At 33.5% G+C, this 23,914-nt stretch overlaps 1 protein-coding gene across 3 annotated transcripts in view; it reads left to right on the forward strand.

Annotated features, from left to right (window-relative positions):
- LOC129757291 (filamin-C) overlaps positions 1–23,914 on the forward strand; it is a 222,230-nt gene that overhangs the window by 12,146 nt on the left and 186,170 nt on the right. The window lies entirely within an intron of this gene.

Genomic DNA, 23,914 nt, shown 5'->3' on the forward strand with positions numbered 1-23,914 from the left:
CAAAAACGGTTTTTCTTAAAGCCTATACTATGAAAAATATTTCATCCGAAGACTGCATTTCAATTAAAGCTAAGATAAGAAAGTTATTAGGCTTCAAAAATGAGCTAACTTTTTTAAGGATGGTATTCATCACTGTTAATGAGTCGAGGCGGTCGAACATATTGACGCCTTATTAACAGTGCTGAATACCACCGTTGAAAAAGTTAGCCCATTTTTGAAGCTTAATAACTTTTTTATCTTAACTCTTATCGAAATGCAGTCTTCGCGATGAAATATTTTTCATAATCTAGGCTTTGAGAAAACCCGTTTTTGAAAGAAATCGGCAGACGGAAACTAAAGTTATTGATGAAAAACTGGTTTTTCATGTTTCTCCCGAACAAAATGTCTCGAAATCCCATACAAACTTCAGGCTCGTTGAGCGACCCCTTCCCGTGATCCGATCTGGCCCAAATTTGGCATGAGATCTTGTACTCGGCCAAGGATCGATTTTAGCCTGCAGCACATAACTTTTTCAAAAGTCGGGTCATTTGGGGCACTCTAGGCAACACGCAACAATTTTCAACTTCAATGGCTTCTTAAAATCTTATGTTCATAGTTAATCTTACCCCTTATGCATCAAAAATTTTAATGATGATAGGACATCGAATTTGCGTAGATAGAAAAATTATTGGTTTCTTAAGATATTTTTCATTTTCTAAAAATATGCGATTTTCACCCTCCTTAGAAAATGGGATAACTTGCAACAAACTTTGTTTTAATGAAAAATCTTATGATCACGTATGAAAATGTATAGTTTTTAACATGTTTGCGATGCCTTAACGATCATAACGCATATAAACATCAATTGCAGTAATTTTTTATCTGAAAAACTAATTTTCACATTTTTCTGAAAATAAGAATGCTGCATACATTCAGGGGTTAAATAATACTACGAAAAATTCTACAAGCTAAAATCATAAAAAAAAATATTTGGATGGATGAAATTTCAATGTTTACAAACGCGTGGTGCAAAACATTCATATTCCAGTACATGGAAACGAGATTTACAAGGTGTTTCTTTGATCTGCATTTTGTTGCATTTTACCCCAGACACCTAACTGAATAATTTTTTTTTTAAATTGGGTGATTGTTCGAAAAATATTTTTACACCAACAGTGTTGATATAACATGAAGAAATTAGTAAAAAGTTTTTAGGTCATATTATCAAGCCAATCCGTCATACTGGGTTGAGTATTTTCGGCTTCGAAAAATGTTAAAATTTGTACATTTATCGCTCGATTTTTCAAATTGTATATAAAAATAAAAAATTAGAAAAAAACTAGCTTAAGATGCGAGAAATTATGTCATCATCATTTTGTAATCATCGAAAGATAACTTTATAACAATACATTAAATTAAAAATTTATTCAGTGTGGTATTATATAAATGTGCATTTAATTCCGCTGTTTCATGATGTCCCGTTTGACAGTAAGTTGTTTTACCAGCTCATTTGCCAAACGGCTGTAGGCGCATTTAGGAACAATTTTCCTTACCTATGACTTTCGAGAAATGTGAACATTGAATAAAACCCTTATTTTAAAAACCCCTATTACGCTCTTATGTTTTAAGTTTGAACAAATTTCTTAAATAAATTTAATATTTATTTTCAAAAGTTATACTGAAAAAAAAACTGCTTAAGATAAAAAAAAATAATTTCTTTATACCTTGGAAAAATAGTTTTTTTGCCTTGCGTAATAAGACCAAATAATCGGGTTGAACTTCTGTTGATCAACAATTAGATATCCGTTTCCCATTAACATTCCCATGAAAATTTATGTCGAAATCTAAATCGTGCGAATCAATAAAATGTGGGCCTTATGTGCCGCCAAACGTATACACATAAGTCGTTTCCCGTATTCTCCTGCAACAGAACGGCGACGCCGTGTTCTTGAAATGCCATCCAAGCCCACGAAGTTGGAGAGCTCGATCATCGACTTAACTTTGCATCGGCTTTTGGTAGTGTACCATTGAAAAATCCGAACTCCAGTGCTATGATTTGTTTAAAGCTATGTAGGAACTCCTAGTTGTATGTAGATAGGCCTTTCGGGGGGACTTGAAGCGGAATATTCAGTCGCTTAGTGCTCTCAAAGTGTGACCGTGTCGTCGTCATCGTCTGGAAGCAAACATCTGTGCCATTTGAAATGTGACAAACACCTGAGCCAACATTCATCGGTCTATTCAAAGCAGTGTGAAGGAAACGGAGGAGGAAATCCATTTAAACTGCGGTATCTGTTTTTTGTTGTTGTTTCTGCTGTTGCTTTTGTTTTTGCTACTTTTCTCAATCAACTACCCATTCGAAAAGTGGTGGCAGCTGGAGGAAAACCGACCGTGATTAGGCGTAAGTAATGAGTTAAATGAAACAAAATTAACATTCAAACTGATTGCCTCGTCTCTCGCCAGCTTTGTCTCTGCGAGGGTCGAATCATTCAACAGAGTGTAGTTGATAGAAAAATAAAACTCAAATCAATGAACTCTGTGGAAAACCGATGAGCTTGAGCTGACAATTACCGAAAGCAGAGAAACCGGCTGCAAACAATCCTCCGGCGAACCGAAAATCTCGTCCCAGGAAAACTCACTGTTTATGTAACGTTGCAAATATTACGTAATAGTTTAAATACCTTTGCTTGCGCATACACACATTCATTGATGACGGAATCGCAGGGTCAGTTCATGTGATTCTGGTGTTGTTGTGTTTACAGTTGTCGATGTTGCTGTTATTGTTGTTGTTGTAGTTGGTCGGTCTCCTTCGTTCATGCTCAAATAAAAGCGGGAGAATTAAGCTCGATAAAAGCATCTGACTGTGGTGTCGTTATTGACCGTGTATAGGTTTTGAGCATTCGCCATCAACTGAACACTCCTGAGGCCAACTTTTCAACGACCGGTGTGAGAACTGTTACCTCCCTATGGGGGACGCTTCTGGTCGTTTCTTTGAGTTACTGGGCGAAGAAGGTCACTGGAAGTCGAAAAGGGCAATGGTCCTTCAGGGATGATGTCAGACTTTTTAACTTTTAACAGATGACTACACAAGAATGTGCAAAATCGTTTACATACCTTTATATTGGGGAGGTAGCTCAGCTCATTTTTCAGCTCATTTTATTAACTCTAAGGTGCCGCTCTAAGATCCTCAAATATGCCAATGCCACCAACTCTGATTCAGATTAAAGTAAGTACTTCGTATTGAATTTTTTTCTTGTTTCAATGATTTTTCATTGGAACGCTTTTCGATAGAGGCTTTGCCTAAGATATTATCCTATGGTATTCGAAATACAAAAGAATTATTTAAAAAAAAATTATATATGTAAACTTGAACCATTACCTACGTTAAAGCATCCGATTGTTATCTTTTGGGAACGCAGAATAATCTTTCCTTTTCAAATAAAAATTCAATCTTTCGTTTTGAATCGAATTTGAAACATGTTAGTTGTGGTGGGTGGTTTATATATCAGCTGGCACTGATTGAACTTTCCTATAATATAGTCAGTTATGAGAGGAAACACATTTTACCTGTCGGCCACTAATGGGATTCGAACCCAGAAGTTTTCTTGCTGATACCGAGAATCGAAACCAGACCAGACTAGAATATTACTCATCAAGGAATAAAACAAGGGTAGCTTTTATCTAAGTTAACATTATCGAAAAATATATAGACTTGATTTTAAACAAACTTAATTGTAAATGAACCTTGATGAAGCTAGCGAAAGAAAAACTTAAGTTCTGAAAACAGTTAAATCAATACAGAAATAAAAAAAAACAACATGAAAGCTTTGAAAATTCGCAAAAATATTCAACACTTAAAGGTGGAAAAAAATTATAACAATGGAATTATCTGGATATTCTAAATAATAATCTACACCAATAATCTATCAATGTTAAGGAAAAAACAGCTTGACTCGATTTTAAAAAGATCATGAATTTAAAAAAAAAATGGGTTTATGGGATTTAATATATAGTTTCAACCACCTATGTATGTATCTACATCTGAAATAACTTTGGACCATTTAAGATTTATCTTAAGTCAAATTAACTGAAGTTTTCATTTTCTTTTAGACAAATAAAAACAGATAAATATGAAGATTCTTAGCTAGTAAATGCACCTCTAAACTGAGAAACACGAATGTTTTGGAAGCTTTTGATACATCTACAGTAGGGTGTCCCAAAATTGCATAACTTCTGGGAATCTGGGGGCTCACCCTCCAAATGGTAGATTAGGATGTGCAGAACAAACTTTTGTATGGGGCCGACTTAAAAAAATCATGTTTAGAGGTTCCGCAAGCGCGATCTTTAAAAAAAGTCCACTTTCAAAAGAATTGATTTTAATTAAATTCTGGGTCCAAAAATTTTCATAAAATTTATACATTTTATATTTTTTTAATTTAGTTTGAGTTAAAAACTACACGTAAAAAATACAAAATGAACCGAATTTGTATCAAAATGTAAAACTAGCAAGCTATTTTCAAGAAAAAAAATTTTTTTGGTCCAAAATCTTTGAATTCAACTGACCAAAATGTGTACCAAGCATAGAATATTTTTGATACCAATGCCATCAAAAGATGCGGATTTTTGTGCACTTAAACTTTGCTGAACAAAACATGTGGTTTGTATCAACGTTTGAACAGCTATTCACGATTTAATGCTTAACAAAAATCACAATTTAGGATATTTTTTATTTAATTTATCAAATTTGTCTTAATAAATACCTACTTTAAAATCAAAATACTTGCAAAAAAAGACTTTGATAGTTTAAAGGAGTCATCAGAAGGCCATATGCCGATTTTGAGCAGAATCGGACAACAGGAATGGGTTGCACTGAATCTCAAGTGTGAAAGGGATTCTGAGACATAGTGTTCTAAAGAAGCATAAAAAACTGGTTTTTCATCATACATTTTTATCTTTACCAATCGATTGCTTGATTATGTAAGTTTTATTAAAATTTCAATTGAGACTAACATTTCACCTGAAGACTGCAACTCGATTGGACTTGAAACAAAAAAGTTATGGCTGTTCAAAGATTGTATTTTGGTTACAAATTGTCCTGTAAAACGCAATGAGTAAAAAGTACTCATTGTGTGTTAAACGACAATTAGCCACAAAAATACAATCTTGGAACAGCCATAACTTTTTTGTTTTAAGTCCAATCAAGTTGCAGTCTTCAGGTGAAATGTTAGTCTTAGTTGAAATTTTAATAAAACTTACATAATCAAGCAATCGATTGGTAAAGATAAAAATGTATGATGAAAAACCAGTTTTTTATGCTTCTTTAGAACACTATGTCTCAGAATCCCTTTCATACTTGAGATTCAGTGCAACCCTTTCCTGTTGTCCGATTCTGCTCAAATTCGGCATATGGCCTTCTGATGACTCCTCTAAACCATCAAAGTTTTTTTTGCGAGTATTTTGATTTTAAAGTAGGTATTTATTAAGACAAATTTGATAAATTAAATAAAAAATATCCTAAATTGTGATTTTTGTTAAGCATTAAATCGTGAATAGCTGTTCACACGTTGATACAAACTACATGTTTTGTTCAGCAAAGTTTAAGTGCACAAAAATCCGCATCTTTTGATGGCATTGGTATCAAAAATATTCTATGCTTGGTACACATTTTGGTCAGTTGAATTCAAAGATTTTGGACCAAAAAAATTTTTTTTCTTGAAAATAGCTTGCTAGTTTTACATTTTGATACAAATTCGGTTCATTTTGTATTTTTTACGTGTAGTTTTTAACTCAAACAAAATTAAAAAAATATAAAATGTATAAATTTTATGAAAATTTTTGGACCCAGAATTTAATTAAAATCAATTCTTTTGAAAGTGGACTTTTTTTAAAGATCGCGCTTGCGGAACCTCTAAACATGATTTTTTTTAGTCGGCTCCATACAAAAGGTTGTTCTGCACATTCTTATCTACCATTTGGAGGGTGAGCCCCCAGATTCCCAGAAGTTATGCAATTTTGGGACACCCTAATCTACAGTTGGGTGTAAGCTACAGTGCAGTGAAATTAAGTTATATCTTTTAATATCGCCAACAAACATTATCAAAACTAAACTTTATCAGACAGAGGAGCATGTTATTTCGTTATTATTTAAAAGCTGAATCTGAACCTCTAGAACATAGCGCCAGCCTTTCTGTTTCTACAAAAAGTTAGAGAAATAGTGTGTTTTCTACCAAAATTTAAAAAAAATACTATCACCAGAAAAGAATATAATACCACCAACTGCGGCACCATGCATCATAAGTTTTGAGGTTAATGGGACATCAAACTGAAGTAATCAGAAAAAATATTGGTTTCTTCAGTTATTTTTATTTTTCTTAAAACATGCGATTATCACTAGGTTTGGAAAAAGGGGTAACTTGCAACAAACTTTGATTTTTATGAAAAATTCAATGAAAATGTGTGTAAATGTAAATTTTTTGATAAATTTTTGACACCATAAAGAATATTATGCATAAAACACCAATTGCAGTAATTGCTGGTTATGTTGAATCTAATTTTTAACTTTTCTTTACTTAAGGATATTTCAAACATTTATTGGTAGAAAAATACAAAAAAAAAACTGCTAGCTTAAAACATGAAAGTAAACATTTGAATAAATTTCAATGTTGCCAAAGGTGTTATGCAAAACAATAAAATTCGAACATATGGAAACGAGATTTAAAAGGTTTCTCTTTGATTTGCATTTTGTTGCATCTTACCCCAGGCAGGGAACTGAATTAAAAAAATATTTATTTACATAAATTTGGCGATTGTTCGAAAACGATTGTTTCACCAACAGTGTTGGGGTTGAATTATAAAACCAGAAAAAGTTTGTAGGTGATATCATTAAGCCAATCCGTTATACTGGGTGAAGTTTTCACGGCATCGAAAAATGTTAAATTTTTTACGTTTATTGATAGATTTTTCAAATTTTGTAAGAAAATGAAAAACTTTAAAATACAAGCTTAAGATGTGAAAAATAGTGTCATTTTGTGTTCATTGAATATTACATCCGAAGACTGCATTTCGATTCGAGATAAGATAAAAAAGTTATAAGGCTTCAAAAATTGGCTAACTTTTTTCAGGGTGAAATTCGCAACTATTAAAGCTGCGTTAAAATGTGCGTAGAAGTGTCTCATTAATAGTGATGAATATCATTCTTAAAAAAAATAGCCCATTTTTGAAGCCTAATAACTATTTTATCTTTACCCAAATTGAAATGCAATTTTCGGATGAAATATTTCTCATAGTTAGGGCTTTTAGAAAAACAGTATTTAAAAGAAATCAACCGAAGAGGACCTCAAATAACTTTGAGCCATTTAAGACATATTTTTAGTCAAATTTACTGCAGTTTTCATTTTCTGTTGGAAAAATAAAAACAGATAAATTTAAAATCTTTAGCTAGTTGATACACCTCTAAACTGAGAAACACGAGTGTTTTGGATGTTTTTTATACATCTACTGTTAAATGTAAGCTTCAGTTGAATTAAATTATATCTTTTAATATCCACATCAAATAATATCATTACTAAACTAAATCGTACAAAGGAATATGTTATAAAGTTATTTATAGCCGAATCTGAACCCCTAGAACATAGCGCTAGCCTTTTTGTTTCTACCAAAATTTAGAGAAATAGTTTGTTTTCTACAAAAATTTAAAAAAAAAACAATCACCAAAAGCAAATTGAATACATCTCCATAAATATAGCAAATATAGAATGATTGTTGCTAGATCGTATGAACATAAATATTTTTTATCAAATGGTGAGATAGTGAATAATTTGATTTCGTTCAATAAAAAATCTATATTTTGTTGCTGTTGCTGCATAAAACAATTAACTTAATAGAGACTGACTAAATTGCATCAATACAAAAAAGCGTTCGAATAGTTCATCCAGCATCTCTAAGCTTCAACAAAAACGCTTATGTACAACAATGTTCACATTTTAAGAAGGAGGCAATATCTTTGAAAAATTACTTTGCTTATATTCATGGATCAAACTTAAAAAAGTGAAAGTAACAATAATGAAAAAAAATTACTAATCTAAATTGAAATCGGAAGTCCCTTCTCAAAATTGACACAGATGTTGAGGAAAAAAAGTCCTTGGTCTTTGCATAGGGCGTAGTGTCTTCCTTCACATTGGCCGAAGAACAACCAGTTTTTATTTAATTTAAAAACTTTTAACACTCGACATTCGTTTTCAACTGGTTCATCTGCTTCTTCAGTTTCAACATTTTTGTCTAACGGGTAAAAAAACACCATTTTCACGATTTTTTCCTAGAGCTATCGTTCAAACAAATGTATTCAAATTTTTTGCATTATACAAAGCATTGTTGAAAGAACATTTAGTATTTTTTTCGTAGAAAAATATTGAAAAACGAACCGGTGACGGAGCAATTTCTAGGATACCTTTTAGAAAATAAGATTTGCTTTGGACACTGTATCTCAGCACAGAACCATCTGAAGTCAAAAAGTCATAGCAAAATATCTTTAATAGATGTTTTTCTGGACCCCACCGTTTTTATTTAGCATAAAATTTATTTTATGAAATTTTTGTGGCTGTTTGAAGTAAAAACTACGAATTTTCACGAAAAAATCCGCCATTTTTAATCTGTAAAATCTCCCCAAAATAATAAAAAAAAAAAGAAAATCGTTGGGGTCTGGTATTTTATATGTAGAAACATATGTTCCAAATTTGAAAAGAATCGGTGAAGTAGTTTTCAAATGACGATGTCCACGGACGTTAGAAATGTGGTTTCGAGAAAACACGTTTGAAGTTTCTGCTCTTGCTTTCTTGCAGTAGGGGAGAATGAGGATACTTGATTCCTTAGCTATATCTCGAAACCGGAATGACTTACAAAGATCTAGAAAAATGTCTCTGTTGTGGTATGAGCCTACTTGGTTGAATGATTCAACTGAATCAAAGCAATCGAAAGATTCCTTTTAATTCAACCACGGTAAATGAAAAGTTCATATACCAGTATTTCGATAGCAACTTACTACCTTCTTCAGTGAACGTTTTCGATTCGAATCGTAGTAAGTTGCTATCGAAATACTGGTATATGAATTTTTAATTTACCGTGGTTGAATTAAAAGGAATCTTTCGATTGCTTTGATTCAGTAAAAAAATGTTCCAAAATGAGCAAAATAACAAAACTTGTAGTTTAAAAAATTTTAACAAAATAATTGTTTGAGTAATTGAACTTTGTTTGAAAAATTTCACAAAATGTAACTTAAAGATCTTTTTTCATCACTTTAAAATGTTGCTTACATGGGACAATTATGAAAAAAATATTTGTTCCAGTGTATCAATCGTTCGAGCGGAAAATGAACTTCATAATGCCATATTTTCAAAGTAATGGAAAACTCTCAACTTTTTTCAGAAAAAGTTTTCTAAAATGTTGATTATGGGTACAATCGATCCCCTTGAGTAGGGTACAATTGATCCCCCTTTCCAACGGCATATTCTTCCTCTGAATTGATCGTGATCATTGCTGATTACGAAATTACTAATATTCATCCAAAAACTAATATTTATCAAACAATTGTCTGAATAAAAGAGCAAAAATAATTAATTTTCTCTTAATTATTAAAATAGCGCCTTTAAGTATGCTATGTTTTAGCGTTGAGACAAAGTTATAGAATTTTCTTCTTATGTCTGCTAAAAATTGTGAAATGAGAACAAACATGACCAAAATAGTCAATTAACATTCTATCTTGGAGTTTTGTTTGATTTTTATACAAGGATTAGGGCTTCCTGAATAAAAGATCAAGTCTCCTTCAATAGGGGATCAAGTCTCCCCTAACTTCAGAAAAATTGCAATTTTTTTACTCCCACGAAAATGCTTCTAGCTCATCAACGGGTTCAAAGACAGCGAGTTGCTAAATTTTTCCAAAAAGTTATGGTAAAAATATGAAAAAGGGATCAAGTATCCCCACTCTTCCCTATTAGATAGGAGGAGATAAAGGCCTATAATTTCTACAGTTTTGCTTCAATAGACTTGAAAATTTGACACAAGATTCTTGAAATGTTTTACAATAAAAAAATAAAAAAAATGTTTTTTTGAAAGTGTTAGACCCTACCCCCCCCCCCCCCCCCCTAATTTACTCCGTTTTTTGTTTTAATATCTCACGGCCATATTGAAGAATGTTATCTAACTCAAGGAGAATAATATTCAACGATATGCTTACAGTTTTTTTTGGACATACTCTTAATTGTTTTGGTTTCGATGAAATAATCCATTAAAAAATCCTTTCTTTATTGTGTTTTATTTTAACAAAATTAGTAACGGAAAACTTGAATTTATCAAAATGGTTTTTTTTAATTGTTCAGAAGAATTAAGTAAGTTCGGGAATGGAATGTAATCAATTTCGTGATTCTAGGAGAATTTCGTAATTTAAAAAAAAAAAACAATTGATTAAATATCTTTTCGAACACTAGATGCTTGAAAAATTAAACTTTAGTCTTAAGCAAATTTCGAACTAAGAAAAAAATGGAGTTTTGAACCAGATATTAGAACCAATAAAAAAAACAAAATGAAATTTTGGTATTATGTACTAATAAACATAAGTTACACTCAAATGCTGAAAATGTTTCATTTCGGATTTTCAAATCAAGATCACAATTCAAATCAAGCTAATAATATAAATCGTTACAAAAATAATCACATATTCCTAAAGCCTAATTAAAAATCTCTTAAACTATTCACACACTCGGAAAATGCATTAAATCAAGTATGATACATAACTTAATTTAATTAGCTACTAAAATTCAGAGTTTTCAATGTCTTTTTGTAGAAAAAAGCATTTTTCAACCCTTTGGGTTGAAGTTTCTGTAAATCAGAACTCGATAAACATTGTTAATTTTCTAGTTTTATTTGACCAGAACTTGGGCAGTCCTGTTTTGATAAATATTATGAAATGTAAATTGGAAAGAAGATCATATAACTCAGAGTAGATAATGCATTTCAGGTAACAAATATCGAAAAACAGATTCTATGATGAATTTGTTTAAAAGAAAATGAAGCATTGAAAAATCGCAATATATCACACCATGCGAAGTGTTGTTTTGAAACATTTAAAAAAAAATGTACCTTTTCTGCAAATTTAGTATACAGTGAAGAATAGGTCCGCTTTATATAATTTCAAAGAAATATTATGAAAATAGCCAGAAATCTGCTCCGATTCACCCCATTTTGCGGTTCTAATCCCGTTTTAATAAAAATAAATAGTAATATACCATCTACTTACATGATGTTTTTGTGATAATTTAAAGGCTCAACATAGTTTGACGGGTCAGCTAGTTTCTATATAAATTTGCAGCTTTTCAATCAATTGCAGAATTTTCTTAGGAATTCAACCCACAACTGACACCCCAATCATAATCACAACTCACAACTGCTCGAGCAAGCACCCATTCAGGTATTTCGCTGTTAACATGTGTGCGAGAAATCACATGTTAGAAGGTAGCTATTTAAAAATTCTTCTCGAGTTTCTCAATCTCTGTGCCGTGAAATTAATTTCACACATCAGCGCAGCTTTCGGTGGCGACTCGAAATTGGAGCAAAAAAGTGAATTTCGTCCAACGCATTTTTTTTTAGATAAAAGCGAAAGCACACCCAAAAGAGGGCAACTTTACTCTTGTTTCGTGGATTTACTAAATATAATCAATGAACTCTAAATTAACCATGCGGTATAAGTTGTCCCCGAGATGTATGACACAGTTTGCCGGGCCGCCGTCTTTCTTCTTCAATGCGACAGGTTCGTCACCTGTGCGCCTCAAGTCGCCAGGGATAACGTAATCGTTTGCGCGAGCTGCCTTTAAAAGTTGTGGCTGTGGGGCAGTTTTCTACAAAATAAACTGCTGGTTAGTTGAAGCGAACGACCCGAATATGGAGCGGTTTAGCTTTTTTTTCCTCTGTTTTATGTCTTCTGAGTGACAGATTCAATACATGTGGCCTATTATTAACCGCTAAACGTAAGAGCCATTATTGGAATACCCTTCCAATTTTTGCGTGGAGGTTAGCACGGTTTCTGGCACCTCCTACGCCTCAACGTGGGCTATATCGCGTTGAATCTTGTTTCGAATATTTGACGACTTTGGATTTGTTTGTAACAATATTTCCAGGCACCGAAAAAAAATGGTGCAGTTTGGGAACACGTTTAAAAATGTTGAGGGTGATAATTTCACGCATAATTATAAACGAACATGAGAGCTACTAGGGGAGAAGCAGGTTTATGTGCCTATTTAGCACAATACTAATTTCAACATATATTACATCGAATATGTTTACAAGAACTATATACACATGAGCAGTAGGGTGTCCCAAAATTGCATAACTTCTGGGAATCTGGGGGCTCACCCTAAAAATGGTAGATTAAGATGTGCAAAACAAACTTTTGTATGGGGCCGATTAAAAAAAATCATGTTTAAAGGTTCCGCAAGCGCGATCTTTGAAAAAAGTCCACTTTCAAACGATTTGATTTTAAATAAATTCTGGATCCAAAAATTTTCATAAAATTTATATATTTTATATTTTTTTAATTTTGTTTGAGTTAAATACTACACGTAAAAAATGAAAAATGAACCAAATTTGTATCAAAATGTAAAACGAGCAAGCTATTTCCAAGAAAAAAAAATTTTTTGGTCTAAAAATTTTGCATTCAACTGACCAAAATGTGTACCAAGCGTAAAATATTTTTAATACCAATGCCAACAAAAGATGCAAATTTTTGAGCACTTAAACTTTGCTGAACAAAATATGTTAATTGTATCATCGTGTGAAGAGTTATTCACGGTTTAATCCTCAATAAAAATCACAATTTAAAATATTTTTTATTTAATTTAACAAGTTGGTCTTAATAAATACCTACTTTAAAATCAAAATACTTGCAAAAAAAAGACTCTGATGGTTTAAGAGAGTCATTAGAAGGCCATATGCCAAATTTGAGCGGAATCGGACAACAGGAAGAGGTTGCACTGAATCTCAAGTGTGAAAGGGATTTTGAGACATAGTGTTCTAACGAAGCATAAAAAACTGCTTTTTCATCATACATTTTTTTCTTAACCAATCGATTGCTTGATTATGTAGTTTTTATTAAAATTTCAATTAAGATTAACATTTCACCTGAAGACTGCAACTCAGGTGGACTTAAAACAAAAAAGTTATGGATGTTCAAATATTGTATTTTTGTGGCAAATTGTCGTTTAACACACAATGAGTTCATTTTACTCATTACGTTTTACAGGACAATTTGTAACCAAAATAAATCTTTGAACAGCTATAATTTTTTTGTTTTAAGTGCAATCGATTTGCAGTCTTCAAATGAAATGTTAGTCTAAATTGAAATTTTAATAAAATTTACATTACCAAGCAATCGATTGGCAAAGAAAAAAATGTATGATGAAAAAGCAGTTTTTTATGCTTCGTTAGAACACTATGTCTCAGAATCCCTTTCACACTTGAGATTCAGTGCAACCCCTTCCTGTTGTCCGATTCCGCTCAAATTTGGCATGTGGCCTTCTGATGACTCTCTTAAACCATCAGAGTCTTTTTTTGCAAGTATTTTGATTTTAAAGTAGGTATTTATTAAGACCAACTTGTTAAATAAAATAAAAAATATTTTAAATTGTGATTTCTATTGATGATTAAACCGTGAATAACTCTTCACACGATGATACAATTAACATGTTTTGTTCAGCAAAGTTTAAGTGCTTAAGAATCCACATCTTTTGATGGCATTCGTATCAAAAATATTTTACGCATGGTACACATTTTGGTCAGATGAATACAAAATTTTTGGACCAAACAAATTTTTTTTTTCTTGGAAATAGCTTGCTCGTTTTACATTGGTTCATTTTCCATTTTTTACGTGTAGTATTTATCTGGAACAAAATTAAAAAAATATAAAATATATAAATTTTATGAAAATTTTTGGATCCAGAATTTATTTAAAATCAAATCTTTTGGAAAGTGGACAGGCATCTGTTTTCTATACATTGGAATAATTTTTATGTTGAAATATCCTTCAGTTTTCGACTAATCGATTTATTATAACTATTGTAAAAATTGCCAACCGTGCGGACTTAATGCGCCTTTTTTTGGCAATATTTCCGTATAATTTCATTAAAAATTAAGCTTAAAATAAATCTATTTCTATTATGTTTCCTTAGAATAAAACAAAAATTTGGGCTGCCATATTATGAAGACAGTTCATCCATTATAAAAACTTTATCAAATCTGTTTTAAATAAATAACCAAAATTCTATTTTACTTGGTATTTTAGGATAGCGGCATTTTACAAACATGATGAGCGCATACAAAAACATTCTCTTATTCTACTTTCTTATAATTATGAAACCATAATAAAAACATAAACTTCTGTAACTTTTAAAGTTTATTTGAATAAGAAACAATAACCACTCAAATTTTTGTTTTGAGTTTAGTAGCGTTTAATTTTTAAAAGTCAGGGGGGCCGGACATTCGGCCGAAGGCCGATAGGCCGAAAGATGTTAGGCCGAAGGTCGCTAGGCCAAATGGGTTAAAAGGCCGCAGGATATTTGGCCGAATAGGACATTAGGCCGAATGGGACATAAGGCCGAAGGATATTTGGCCGAATGGTCATTAAACCGAATGACCATCAGGCCGAATGGACGATAAGCCGAATGGTCATTAGGCCGAATGGTCATTTGGCCGAATGGTCGTAAGGACGAATGGTCATTCGGCCGAATGCCCACTAGGCCGAATGCTCATTAGGCCGAATGGTCACTAAGCCGAATGGACATCAGGCCGGATGGATGCTAGTCCGAAAGATCATTAGGCCGAATTGTCATTAGGACGAATGGTCGTCGAGCCAAATGGTCGTAAGGGCGAATGGATTCTAGTCCGAAAGGTCGTTAAGCCAAATGGTCGTAAGGCAGAATGGACGGTAGGCTGAATGGTCGTAAAGTCGAATGGATGCTAGAAGGTCGTTAGGCCGAATAGCGACTAGGCCGAATGGTAAAAAGGCTGAATGGTCGTTGGGCCGAATTTAGCTTTCAGTTGGGCCTATAAGACATATTATCGCTTTCTTGCATTTTAGGTCAATCAGTGGTTAGGCCGAATAGGCCTTGCGACCATTCGGCCTTACGACCATTCGGCCTCATGACCATTCGGCCTAGTGACCATTCGGCCTTACGACCTTTCGACCTTGCGACCATCCGGCATTGCGACCATTCGGCCTTGCGACCATTCGGCATCGCGACCATTCGGCATTGCGACCATTCGGCCATGCGACCATTCGGCCTAGTGAACATTCGGCCTAGTGACCATTCGGCCGAACATCCTTTCGGCCTTGCGTCATTTCGGCCTAACAGCATTCGGCTAGATAACCGTCGCACACAGGAGTATTCAACCCAAAAACCTGGCCAAAGCTCAAAATTTAAATTTCATCAATTATTTTTTGTCAATGTTTATCTGATTTTTTGATAAATTTAGCACCATGTACCGGTCATTTTTTTGACATCCGATATGTTTATAAGCTGTAGCAGCTGTCGAAACTTTAGTATTTTTATGAGATACAATTTTTCTACAAATCGCTGAATCAGCACGACTATGTCAAATCTATGAAAAAACTTTCATAAGTAGCTAAAAATGAAAATTTTAAATGGAGAACTTCAATGGAGGGATGTTAAATAATTTTGAGTATAATAGATAAAAATCGGTGATAATAGGGATACTGTTAACTGCTTTGAAAATTCTTTTATTTATTTTTTGTTTTAAACGTTGATTTTTTTACAAACAAGTATTTTTGTTTTTGTTCCTAGCAAGTCCCGGCAAAATGGTTGATATAATTTGAAAATTGATAACTTCAATAATCATTTGCAAATGAAAAAAATCGCGCAAACTCGCGCAATTTTGATATTTTTGAGTTTGAAGTTTAAAAATATTGATAGTTTTTTTCCACAAAAAAGTCACCTAGGGCTTCGTTTATTTTAAATTAAATCTCAGTAAAATATATGTTCTTTTTCGAATATTTTGAAATGTTATTTCACTTTCAAAAACAAATAAAAAAAATCTAGTTTTTTTTGAAAATTTACAACTTTTTTAACCTAGATTATCTATCATGTCAAATAAATGTTAGAAAATTTCTAAAAGAAAATTATGAAAAATTACGAAAACGGTAAAAAAAATTCAATGATCTTAAAATCGTTTGATAAGTCAAAATAAACTTTTTTATTGATTTCAAACCTAAAAAATACTTTTGGCCAACTTTTTCTTCTACGCACTCCTGCGTGCGTCGGCCGAATAACCCATCCGGCCTTGTGGCCTGTTCGGCCAGATAGCCCATTCGGCCTAACGTCCATCGGCTGAATGACCTTCGGCCGAATGGCTTTCGGCCTCATGACTTTCGGCCGAATGACCCAGCCTCTTAGTATACTATGCTCTGTAGCCGTCCGCTTAACATTTTTTTTTCTTATTCGTAAATTGCTCAGTGAGATTTTTGGAATCAACTGTAAAAGTTGTTTTTTTTTAAATTAGATAAATTATATGCTTGTGCATTGTGTCTATCCGTTATCTTCATATGACCTTTAAATGGTTTTCCTATTTTTATTGCAAAAAACATCGAACACTAAAAATATTTTCAGTAAAAAATTAAACAGATACACTTTCCAGCTTCTGCTGCTGAAACACTACGATCCCTACCTACTAAATATATTTTTTTCCATAACATGCAGAAATGCTTGATAAAGCTTTTTTAATAAACGCCGTGAGAGAAGAAGGGAAGACCGGTGCTAAGTCCAATCCTTCTCTTGTAGATTTCTGAAATCTTCTAATCTGAATTTCTTTAAATGAACTAGATTGTAATTTGTCAGCCAGAGTAGAACAGTATTAATCGGTTGTGAAATACAAAAATTTGAATTAAGGTGAGTGCTTCTACTTTGGACCTAGAGCCTACTTTGGCCCTAAAATGCCGAAAATTGTAAATAATTCGTTTTGCTAGCATAAGATTAAGATACTCCTATGTACACAATGAACTCTCATTTTCTAGACTCCTAAATACCATACCGCTTTTAGCCATTAAAAGTCATTCTGATAAAATTTTCAACGTTTTAAAAAATGGATCTTCTCATCTGTGGTAAATCAGACAGCTAAGTTACTGGAGCGTGTATTGAGAAATTCTATCAAATAAGTAAAAAAAATACGTTTTTACTGTGTAAGCCATAACATAAAAGGATAATTACTTTCATTGTGGAGATTATAAACCACACTACTTATTTTTTTCAAAAATAAAAAAAAATCAATGAAAAACTCGAAAAAATTGTAATGGGACCAAAAATAGGAGACTTTTGACTTTGATGTTCTATTTTTGACCAACATAACTTAAACTTTGTTCAAATACCAATAAATTCACAACAGTACGAATTTTGAACTGGGGCGTAAATCAGAACCAACATTGAACATTTAAAAAAAAAATATTAGCTTTAAGCAAATAAACTTCTTGTTAATAAATACAACAAAGTTTCAGCTGACGAGGCGTGAAAGTGTTTGGGATATTCATAACAGTAGTTTGAGGGGTTTATTTATCATTAAAAAGCAGGGCCGTAGGAAGTACCAACTCATGGGGGGGAGGGTGTGTTTGGTGACTGATTTTTAAACAAATTATGTTTGTAGCTATTTAACTTTTGACTTTTAATTTTTGAGTATTTTTACATTAAAAGATTTCGTATTAAACTGTAACTTTTAAAAAATTACCCTGAACATGAAAGGTAAGCTGAATTCGCTTTCATCGATGGTTAAATTCTTTGAAAAAACGCAGTTGATTTGAGCATAGAATAAGCTTTTTAGGAGAGCCTTCCATTTCTTCAAAATTTCTTGTTCTATACTCAAATCAAACAAGATTTTGCTTGCCATATTCTTTTGTAAATTCAAAGAACAGTAAAACCAGATTAATGATTTAAGTTTAAATTGGGTTAAAAAAAAACTTTCAATTTTAATAATTTAATGTTAAACAATACACCAAAAAATATATAATTTTAAGCAGACTATTAAGAGAAGATTATGTACATGTTTCTTTAGCAGCAAATATTTTTCATTAAGACTCAACTCCATAATAAAAAACCTGTGGATTATTTTGTTAAAATAAAATTGTGACTTTTTCATAAAACCAAACTTAGAAAATTATTTCAAATTCAACATTTTGTTTGTGGTTTTCAGCTGAATCGTGTGTACATACTAATTTTGTTAAAAATTTGAAATCTGGAAATTGAATTGACAAACAATCTCAAATTCATAATCTCTTAGTTTCCTCAACGATAAATGTTGATTATAAAATTTAGCCTGGAATGAGCCTGGAATCTGTATCCGAATGTTTAAACAATTTCTGAAATGTACAAAATTTACGAATTCTGAATCTTAATTCTGTAAATTTATTTTTCGGCATATCGGTGAAAAGTAGTTATGAAATTGATAAAGATGGATAGAGAAGTGAGAAGAAAATTTACAGATGTTGAAAAGAGCGAAAGAGCATTTTTGCGAGGAAACTTATTAACGTACACCATACTTTACCCTGCAACATTTCATTATTTAGGAGAAGTAGTACCGGGATAGAGGTGGCACTACCTTAACCTATACAATGAAATCTGGTTGGTCCGAAGTCTACATGTGGTGAACACGTATACTCCGGACGGGCAAAATATGGCGTACGTTAAGCTCCAGAAAGCTTCCCTATTGCGCGCAATGGTTCTATCGATGCGCTAGCCGTGTTGATATTTCGTTATCACGGCATGAATGCACTGTATGAGTGCTAATCATTAGGGTCAACGGTCCAATTTGGCTAAGCCCGAATTATTTTGAACCATTGATTTGATTTGATTTTTAAAGCCTATTATTATGATTTTTAAGATAAGTTAACCACCGTTAATTAATTTTGTAAATTTATTTTTCGGCATATCGGTGAAAAGTAGTTATGAAATTGATAAAGATGGATAGAGAAGTGAGAAGAAAATTTACAGATGTTGAAAAGAGCGAAAGAGCATTTTTGCGAGGAAACTTATTAACGTACACCATACTTTACCCTGCAACATTTCATTATTTAGGAGAAGTAGTACCGGGATAGAGGTGGCACTACCTTAACCTATACAATGAAATCTGGTTGGTCCGAAGTCTACATGTGGTGAACACGTATACTCCGGACGGGCAAAATATGGCGTACGTTAAGCTCCAGAAAGCTTCCCTATTGCGCGCAATGGTTCTATCGATGCGCTAGCCGTGTTGATATTTCGTTATCACGGCATGAATGCACTGTATGAGTGCTAATCATTAGGGTCAACGGTCCAATTTGGCTAAGCCCGAATTATTTTGAACCATTGATTTGATTTGATTTTTAAAGCCTATTATTATGATTTTTAAGATAAGTTAACCACCGTTAATTAATTTTGTAAATTTATTTTTCGGCATATCGGTGAAAAGTAGTTATGAAATTGATAAAGATGGATAGAGAAGTGAGAAGAAAATTTACAGATGTTGAAAAGAGCGAAAGAGCATTTTTGCGAGGAAACTTATTAACGTACACCATACTTTACCCTGCAACATTTCATTATTTAGGAGAAGTAGTACCGGGATAGAGGTGGCACTACCTTAACCTATACAATGAAATCTGGTTGGTCCGAAGTCTACATGTGGTGCACACGTATACTCCGGACGGGCAAAATATGGCGTACGTTAAGCTCCAGAAAGCTTCCCTATTGCGCGCAATGGTTCTATCGATGCGCTAGCCGTGTTGATATTTCGTTATCACGGCATGAATGCACTGTATGAGTGCTAATCATTAGGGACCGTTGGACCGTTGACCCTAATGATTAGCACTCATACAGTGCATTCATGCCGTGATAACGAAATATCAACACGGCTAGCGCATCGATAGAACCATTGCGCGCAATAGGGAAGCTTTCTGGAGCTTAACGTACGCCATATTTTGCCCGTCCGGAGTATACGTGTTCACCACATGTAGACTTCGGACCAACCAGATTTCATTGTATAGGTTAAGGTAGTGCCACCTCTATCCCGGTACTACTTCTCCTAAATAATGAAATGTTGCAGGGTAAAGTATGGTGTACGTTAATAAGTTTCCTCGCAAAAATGCTCTTTCGCTCTTTTCAACATCTGTAAATTTTCTTCTCACTTCTCTATCCATCTTTATCAATTTCATAACTACTTTTCACCGATATGCCGAAAAATAAATTTACAAAATTAATTAACGGTGGTTAACTTATCTTAAGAATCTTAATTCCAGATCAGAATTTTATGATCCAAGTTTTAGAGCCCTCATTCATAAATCTATTATTTAAAAGGTCAGGATTTATCTGAATTCACCATTTCAATTTTTATTTTTAATCTGTATTGTGAATCAGAATTAAAATAGGAATTCTCAATGAAGAATCTGGATGTGAGTTTTAAAATTTGGGATTCCCAAAATGTTTGAATACTCCAAATACTGAAACAAACAAGTGCATTTTTCTGATTAAACGACTCTCATTTAAAAAAGAGTACATTTCGTAAAATTTCACAAAAAGAAGAGTACGCCCATTTTTCGATCGAAACAGAGTACATGTACTCTTAAAAGAGTACGTATGGTAACCCTAACTTGGTTAAACATATCTACTTAATTTTGTAATATTGAAAAATAACAATAAATTACCTACACAATGACTATAATGTAATCAAAATCGGTTTAAATTTGCGGCCAGGGGAACGTCAAGATCAAATTTTCCCGAAACTGGTATTTTTTAACAGCGTTGGAGGGTTAAGTATTAATTTAAATATAAAATCATGCTAAGCTATAATGGTAAGCTACACCCATTTCGAGATACATTGTTGCCCATGACATTTTATTAGCATCTCGAATAGAAAACAACCCCTAGCTAACAAAATCGAAACAACAGGAATCGGAATGTAAGACAAGTGAAACATAAGCTCAATTATATGGTTTATGACAGACAGACTACAAATGGCAGGTAAAAACTTTGAATGAAATCTATCATCGTCAGTCTTGAACTTGAAGCGGTACAGAGTACGGCGTTTTTTTCATTTTTTTTTTCACTTTGAGCAGCAAAAATTTGCTGTGTAACTAATCTCCCATGCAAGACAAAAGTTCAAATCAGATGTAAGCCTTCTCAGAAGGTGGTACTCCGCTTATTTGACTTTTCTCTACTCATTTCCATTGTTTTCTACTCTTGATTAAAGGAAGCAAGTTTCAGGTTGTTTCAGGTTGACAGATTATGATTTAAATTTCGAAAACTATGCCAGCCTTAAATTTGACCTATAAAAGACAAAATCTTTAACCAGTTGGGATTCAAATCATCCCTTAAAATTTCAAATGAAAAGCGTCACACGACGCTGTTCTTAACCATCGGAATCGATTTTGTATTTAATAATTCCTACCAGAACTTCTTCAAAACATCTGGACTCGATCTTGTCAATGTTACAAAATCTTTCTATGCCAATCGCTCCGAATGTGTATAGTTAATCGCCTTAGTTTAATGGCGTCATCGCCCCAACTGCCAATGATTCTTGAGGAATGTTCACCTCATCCGCCTGACTAACTAACATACAATTATGGCAAGTCACCGGAGAGTGAATTTTAACAGCAAAGGTAAATCCACCACAGACTGACTTTAAACAGCAGCCCCATGGAAGCAACTTTGAAATGTTTCAAATGCTAGAGGTCTAAGTAGAGGTGATTTTCTACGTTTTTTTTTTGCGAAACAAGCCCAAAAGGTGTGGGTGGAGCTGCTCGAGATTTGCATCTCAGCCACGGCACAGGATGTGGGCAGATGAAGTGTTGTTGCTTCCATTCGATTTGAAGTCGAACGAAATCGAATTTGTTTCACTTTCAATGGAAAGAGATGTGATGTTTTGGTGCGCGGTTGTTTTTCGTTATTTTATGAATGAAACCCACGTTCTCGAAGGACTATGTCAGTGTGCGTGCTCGAGGCGGGCGCAAATCTTAGGAAGATTGTAACACATTTTGATGAAATAAAAGTTTTATTTGATTTGGTATATCATTGTTTTTTTATGGCGTTTGATATCAAAACTTTTTAGTTGCTAGAAAAAAAAATCGTGGTTTTATCAACTTAAATTTTTTTTCCAGCATCAAATTATTATTGGGCTGAACATTACGAAATTTGGACCATTTATCCCAAAGAACTTGAAGTCACATGTTTCGATATTTAAAACAATACTTATCTGGCGTGAAATTATCTGTAAATTTAAATCTATCGTTGGATTTGACCGGAGACATCTAGGTGAAGTGTTGTTTGAATCAGTCATATTTTCGTTAAATAGAATTAGTGCATTAAAGTGAAATATCAAGAAGCTATTCTCTAGAATTATTTCTCTATGATAGTGATAAAAAAAGGCAACACAAATCGTCTTTTAAAAGCTTTTCACCTTGGAAATGATTTCAAGTTTTTACAAACCTTTTATTAGATTTTACAAAAGTGTAATGAAATCTTACAAAATTCTTACCTTGGTTCCTCTTGCTAGTTATGTCTTATTCGCAATCGAGAACAACAGATCAATGGTTGCTGATGACAAGTGATGATGATAAACGTAGTACAAATGTTTACATCATCACATGGTAAAGGCGAGACTACTTAAATTGGGTTCGTGGTCACACAACAGTGTTGCCAGATATTCTGGGTAAGAGTATCAAAGCACTCATTGAAAAATGAATACTTTCCCGGTTAAGGAATATGAAGGTGAAAAGTGGCAAATAGCTATCGCTAATGTAATAGGTAGTTGTTTACGGACTTGACGAACAAACCTAAATAACGAATAACTCTTTTCCAAACACTAAAATCTGCATTTTCAATAGGTTATGGGCCCAAGAACGCCTGGATTGGAAATTTTCGAGTTAGTTCGGGTTGGGAAGTTTACCAGCCAGCAACAAGAGGACGACCAGGAAGAGGACCACTAGCCAGAGGGACCATCAGCACCGAGACGACCCAGCCCAGAAAGGCTAGCTAGCTCAGAGGAACCAGTCCGAGGACCACCAGGCACCGATGTATCCCAGGGCAGCCACAAGGTATCGCAAGAGGTCAATTCCGGGAAGGTTCGCAGATTGAGAGGGTTACTCTCGATGCCGTCACGAGCCACACTGCAGTCAGCACACTGCAGAACACGACACATTCACCACAGTAAATTGGATCGCTTTTTATTTTCACCACGACGTTTGTTGGGCGAATTGATTCGCAAATGATTGACAAACACAATCACCAAACGATTGCAATCGCGATTGTATTGGCAAATTTTTCGCAATAGAATTTTCCGGTAAAGGATTAAGCCATCGAGTGTTTATTTTTGGGCTAAATTTATGTGTTACGGCTCCCGCGCTCGTCAACGTTGTGTTTTGTTATGATGTTATTATAACTTGTCCACACCCGGCAACTCGAATAGAGTACATGTACTTTTTTCGATCAAGAAATGAGCGTACTCTTCTTTTTATGGAATTTTACCAAATGTGCTTTTTTTTGTTGAAAGAAATTTGATCTGAAAAACCAAGGTATTTCTTCCATTTGAAGTTGTTTAACATCTTAAGCAAAAACTACGAAAGAAATACAGCTAACAACAAATTACTTTAAAATTTTGGTCTAAAAAAACATGCGTTTTAGTCCTTGTAAACAGTGAGCCCGATAAGCGCCTTTGAGTATGCAAATAGTAAATAATATGAACAAAATTCAGGTATTGTACAAGAATATTTTTATTAATAATTGTCATGAAAGTCGCATAACCTCCAAGACCAGTATTTGATTGCATTGAAATATCTCAGAGCTACCTCTGATAGCATGAAATACGTTCAGTTGAATCCCGCTCATCAAAGTTCCGGTTATCCGATCCACCGCTTTATTCGAGCCACAAT

This window comes from Uranotaenia lowii, chromosome 3, assembly GCF_029784155.1.
Source record: "Uranotaenia lowii strain MFRU-FL chromosome 3, ASM2978415v1, whole genome shotgun sequence".
NCBI lineage: Eukaryota > Metazoa > Arthropoda > Insecta > Diptera > Culicidae > Uranotaenia > Uranotaenia lowii.